This window comes from Alligator sinensis, unplaced genomic scaffold (genome assembly GCF_000455745.1).
Source record: "Alligator sinensis unplaced genomic scaffold, ASM45574v1 scaffold847_1, whole genome shotgun sequence".
NCBI lineage: Eukaryota > Metazoa > Chordata > Crocodylia > Alligatoridae > Alligator > Alligator sinensis.
Genome location: NW_005842797.1, coordinates 381,347 through 387,478, shown reverse-complemented (window position 1 = coordinate 387,478; position 6,132 = coordinate 381,347). Strand labels below are relative to the sequence as shown.

General features: G+C 41.5%; 1 protein-coding gene across 8 annotated transcripts in view; it reads right to left on the bottom strand.

Moving 5' to 3' along the window:
• Positions 1–6,132, bottom strand: part of BBX (BBX, HMG-box containing) — a 212,652-nt gene that overhangs the window by 68,283 nt on the left and 138,237 nt on the right. The window lies entirely within an intron of this gene.

Below are 6,132 nucleotides of genomic sequence, written 5' to 3'. Positions count from 1 at the left end.
CTGTGAAGGGAATAAAGAGAAAGGGAACATATGAAGAACACCCAGTCTGAACAAAAAGCAGGCTAGGACAGCTGCCAAGAATCCCCAGGCACACCAGACCACAGCGCAATTCACATAATTTCACAGGACTATTTGGCTACTGGTTAAATAACTACTTTCTCTCCATTTTTTTCATTGCACTGTACATTGCTCATTGCAGTCAGCTGCAAATTGTTCACCATAATTTAGTTTATGAAGTGCAGCAATACATTAATATAGCCTGGGCACAGTAAGAAACGGCATAGCAAGGAACGGGACTTCTGCCAAACGTGACCAAAAAAAAAAAAAAAGATGTCTGTGTGAATGAAAGGCCTGTATTAGAAAGAGTAAAAGTGTCTTTAAACACCAGAAAGAAGGGCTTAAAGAGACACTACAGAATGCTCCGTTTCACCTGGAATAACCAAGAGGTAGCCAGGCTGCACCCTTAAAAATGCCATTTCTCTGGATCTTTTGAGAAAGAGGTTAGTCACTGACATCAGCATTGTAATGATGTTGGCATGACAGTGGAGCAGCACTGGTGAACAGGGACAAGAGACCTTTTGGTGTTTAAATGTTTTTACAGCCCTGTCTCTCAACTCCCTAATTAAATTCAAATTATTCCCCAGCAGCTAAGACACAAGACTAACCTCGCACAAAATGATTCTCTTCGAACACAAACTCATAGCTATAAGTACATTTTAACTTTTCCAGCTGTACTCTCCCCAGATCCTAGATTCAGTTAAAACAAAAACTAACTCCCCTTTCAAATTCACTAATAAAGCACTTCCTAAAATCTCCTCAATACCTGCTATTTCACTCATCTTCTTTGATATACTGAGTGTGTAGCTGACCCTAGTAGGAGCACTGCCATTATGATATGCTCTTAAAGGAAATCCATGGAATCAACAGATTTATATGGGGATACTAAAAGCTCCCAAAGAAGAGCTAGTATAATTTATTGAGTTTTATAGGGCAGTTTGAAAATCTGGAGAAAGCTGGTAATATTCTGTTCAATTCTATAGAGTCATGTGGCTAGAGCACATGGGGGCTGAGATTTAAGATGATGAGATCATGCAGCTCAACTGAGGCATTAAAATTCACAAGAAATCTATAGCTAAGTCTCTCTGTATAAGTTTTGAATGTTCCAATGTATATGATTTCATCCTACTAGTTCTATTTTCTTTTCTAAGAAGGGCTGCCCAACTAATAAAAATAAAAACACATTTGGAAAGAGACCTTTACCCCTATTATGATTTAGTACTATTTTATCTTATGCCGAGACACAGCTGTTCAGATATCTTCTGGGCCCTTACTGGTCACAAACAAATTATCATATTTTAAATTAGATTTTATGAGGAATGATATGCATTGCCGACCGATCAAAACCAGGTAATGCATCATTAGCTTAAAAGAAGGAAAGGGTTTGGACTGTATTCAGTCCAACGCAAACGCAAAGGATGAGTTGGGCACATGGGAAATCTTTGTCTGAACCCATAATGCATCTCAGTGCAGGGTGAAGTACAGCAAAAGTTCTTATGCTTAAGGACCATGCTACAGACTGACTACACAATACTAGACTCTCTAAAAGGCAGAAACATTCAACAGAATAACCCAAGATCTACCATAAACTTTAGTCTCCAGTTACAGGGAAATATAAAAAGAAAAAGGTAAACTCACATATTCTGAGTATTTTTGGAAAAAGCTTTCTACTATGCATTATTTATTAGTTAACTGTGGCATTATATAGCTTTGTAACAGTTGTGACTTATTTACTCTGTACTGCACCTTTACACTCCAAAGGAGTCTTCCTGTCTCCATGTGCAGCCGCCACCGTGTGAGCTTCTGTGGGCTGGTCCACCGACAATGCAAGACACTGTTTTGGATCACCCCTTTGTAGTTTCCCTTGATCTTAAGTAAGGGTCTGCTTGTAATAAAAGTCTGTGGCTGTTCTTTGGTACAGAAAGACACTGGCTGCTCACGATCCCACTGCTTTTACATGTGAGTCATGTGCTTGTGCTTCCTCTGCTAGGAACAACCACCCTACTGCTCCTTGGACCACTGGCTGTTTCCCAAACCCATTTCCCCCAATGGAACACTTCAATCAGTGAAGTGATGGCTCTGTGAAATTACCTCTTGTTCACTTCACTTGTACTCATGAGACTAACCTGCTATACAAAAGCTAAAAAAATTAGCAGTTATACCTCAGCAAACTGAAACAATGCTGACTACTCAGTTTGTTTTACAGTGACAGGGACATCTGGGTGCGATGTCCTTGAAGAGATCTGGCAGAAAAACAATTATTCTTGTTAAATTATGTCTTTAGCTTCAATACTGAGCTTCAACATTTTACACACTGATATCATGTGTGGGAACACTCCCAGTACATGACACCCTTAAGAAGGTCATCAGAGTCTGTGCCAAAAATATTTGCTTTTGTAAAGGAAGGGCAAATGGTAATTGCTGAAAAGTACTTAAATCAATCTCACTGTTATAATCTCCATCAGAATGACTATAACAGGATAGTTTTTCACTGAGTAGTCAGAGGAGGAAAACAAAACAAGGAAAACCACTTTATATTTCACAGTACAGCAACAGTGTTATTTTACTGCAATATGCTGATGTTTACAAAGCATAAGAAAAAGCAATTTAGGTTGGAATGTTGTAGATGCAGATAACAGTTGCATGAAAACCTCAAAATAAGACTCTGGACAAATCCCAGTAACTGGAAGAGCTGCACTTTATCCAGTGTAGATTATTTCCTTTTACAAGAGAGAGAACATTTCAGATTAAGATTTGATTTGCCCAAATGCCCTCAGCTTTGCTTTGAGGCCCCAACTCAATAAAAACCTGTTCTACTTTACTTGGAAATTAAAGCAAGCCAATTAATAGGTATCTCTAATTAATCACAGATGAATTCCTTCCAATCTGGTAACTTTACAAGAGAGATGGACAGATGTGGTTGTGCATTGGCACTTTGCCCTGCAACTAGCTGAAAAGCCAATGGGACTTCATAGGAAGTAACAGGCCAACCACCTGATTGTGGTTTCAGCACCCATCAGAATAGCATTCATTGACTCTCCCCCAATACTTCCCAAGGTATTGTGAAATGAACACACACTATCATTAGGTGAGCTGTGAGTTCCCCTAGGTATTAAAATGCTTACTAGGAAGCCCCAAGCAAAAGGCTATTAAAATTGGGATGAAAGATTTTTATTCCTTCATAAAACTAGTGTGCAAAACCTACGTCAGACATATTTAATGTCTATTACACATTTTATTCTCCTATTATAAGTTCAGGTACCTTAAGGCTCTAGTAATATAGTATTTCAAGGTTTTGCAGTCCTATCTAGGAATTCAGAGTTTGGTAGATCAAGACAAAAAGCCTATTCCATACACACACATATTTTATGAATTATAATAATAATAATAATAATAATAATAATAAATGTGTGTGTGAGAATATACATACACATACAGGATGGTATGTGTATGGAGACACATATGTATGTATATACACGTATGTACTGAGATACACACACATATATGGAATAGGCTTTTGTTTCAAGTCCAGCCTGCCAAACTCTGGATTATATATCCACACATATATTTATTTATAACAGCTGAGGATGTAGCTGAGCATTTTCAGCTTTAACTGAATATTCTTTTGCTGATGGACATAGTTATATAACTTATTGTACAATCAACTATATTTAGCACAGATAAAACACTGGTACTCTTGTGTGTCCTTTACTTACTTATCATTTTAATAAAATGAGGCAAAATACTAAACATCAGTATATTATTTTTGTTTCTATGACAGTTGACACTCTTTGGTACTCAATATCATGTCAGTGAACATGTTTAACTTGTATACTTCTCTCAAAAAACTGCAGCATCTAGCATCTATCAATGACGCTGCATTGTATGCTGTACAGAGCAAAACAAAAACTGCAGAACTTTGTAATTACTCTAAGAGCCTTAAAAATTATTGCTCAAATCTCTCTTAAAAAGAAAAGGAAGACCCCAGGCTAAAAAAATCTAGGTATTATTTTGCCAAGAAGGGCTTAAAAATAATATCAAACTAATTAAACTTAAAAAGAAAATAAAAAAATCAATGAATGTGAAAACAATTTGCTGGTCTGCAAGGATGTGCGCCAAGTTTAAGCCTGGAAGGGACCGTTGCCTCTCAGTACCAGTCCCTAAAAACCTGAGCTTCTGTTATAAACACTATCATGCTATTAACCACAGCCCCTTCCTGGATGTTACTAGCAGAGAGCCCATCTTATGGATAGACTCTCAGAAGACTTGAGTTTCTTCAAGATGACTATGGAAATCACTCTTTTGTATCAGGCTGCCATTGTGAAGCCAAAAGAGGAAGGTGAAGAGATACATTGTAAAACAGCTGTCTTTTCAAACAGCTGGTAAGTCATGACCATATACTCTGAAGACCTGCACAAAAACTTGCAAAACTCACATGGGACCACTTGTTACTCAGGGCAGGGCTGTCCATCTTCCAAGCAGTTGGAGGCTGCATATACCATAGACTGCATTAGGGCAAGCCACGGCCCCCCTGGGCTGCACATGAAATGGCTGTCCCCACTTCTCCGCTGCCCTGCATGCCTGAGGCTCCGTTATCATGTGCCTGCAACTCTCCCTCCACCACTGCACTGCATGCTCATGTGGGCACCCTCTGCTGTACCATGCACCTATGCCCCTCAAACTTCCTTCGCCCCTCTCCTGTACTGCTCGCCCCAGGCTCACCCTCAGCTCCCTGTGCTGGTGCAACACCCTATCCCCTGGAGTAGGGACAGGAAACAGCAGCCAGAGGAGAGAAGAAAAGCCCAAAACTCCAGCTGCTGCTGCAGGCATCGCATACTGGTGGGGGCAGGGGGCTGCAATTTAACCCCTCATGGTCTACATGTTGTCCACAGGACACCAGTTATACAGCCCTGATCTAAGGTATGAATGGACAAGTAATTGATCACTGGGAAAAAGTGGGGCTTTACTGCAACAGCTGCTCCATGCTAACTGCCTGTCTGTCCACTCTCATTTCACAGTAACTGGAAACTAAATGGTGACAACTTACCCCTTAACAAGGAGGGGTAATATAAAGTGAGGTTTAGCTTCCACTTACAGACTTGGGTGGGTACTGCAGCAAGGCTGACATGCAGTAAAAACCCGTTCCTTTTTAACCTTGGGTAACTTGCTCATATGTCCATACCCCAAGATGCAGGACTGGGTCATGTATTTTAGTGTGTTATACGACTAGTTAATACAGGAAGATTTTTAAAACTCCCACAACTGACCAACAATTACTTTTGATCGAATCGAACATAATAACAGCCATAATTTAACTCAGTGGTGTTCAACTGTTTTGCTTGGTGGGCCAGATGGGCAGTACCCAGTCCATTCTAGGGCTGGATCCAGTCAGCAGTCCCAATCTGGTGCCTGGGGTGGGCATGGGAGGCCCCATCCAGCCATACAGAGAGGTGCAGGGACAACCTGGGCCTGATCTAGCTGTGTGGTGGAAGTGGGCATGCCTCAGCCCCAACCCAGGCCTGTGAGAGGATGGGGGAGGCATGGCCTGGCCCCAATCCAGCTGTGCAGGGGAAGGGGATGTGGCCCAGCCGTGGTCTACTTTCATGGGGGAAGGAGGCATGGCCCAATGCCACAGGGAGAAGGGGCATGGCCTGGTCCCAACCCGGCCGTGCAGAGGGAAGAAGGTGCGGCTGGGCCCTGATCAAGCCATGTGGGGAAAGGAGACATGGCACAGCTTCGATCTCCTGTGCGGGGCCTTGGGAATTTGGCAGTGGGGGAGGGATGCAGTAGTAACTGGCACTGTCCACTTGCCACCAAACTTCCTGACCTGTGGGTACACCTGTGGGCTAGATGCCATGGCTCTGCACGCCAGATTTGGACCACAGGCCAGAAGTTAAGCATCTGATTTAACTAAACAGTTTTGTTTTAAACCTACACTATGCAATCTCATCTCAAAATGCCATAACCTGCGAGTATCAAGTCTTTTCTGCTAATGCTTTTCCTGTACACTCTCTTAACTGAATGCTTTTTTAAACCCACTATGCTACTTAGTATCTCCACTGCATGACATCACTC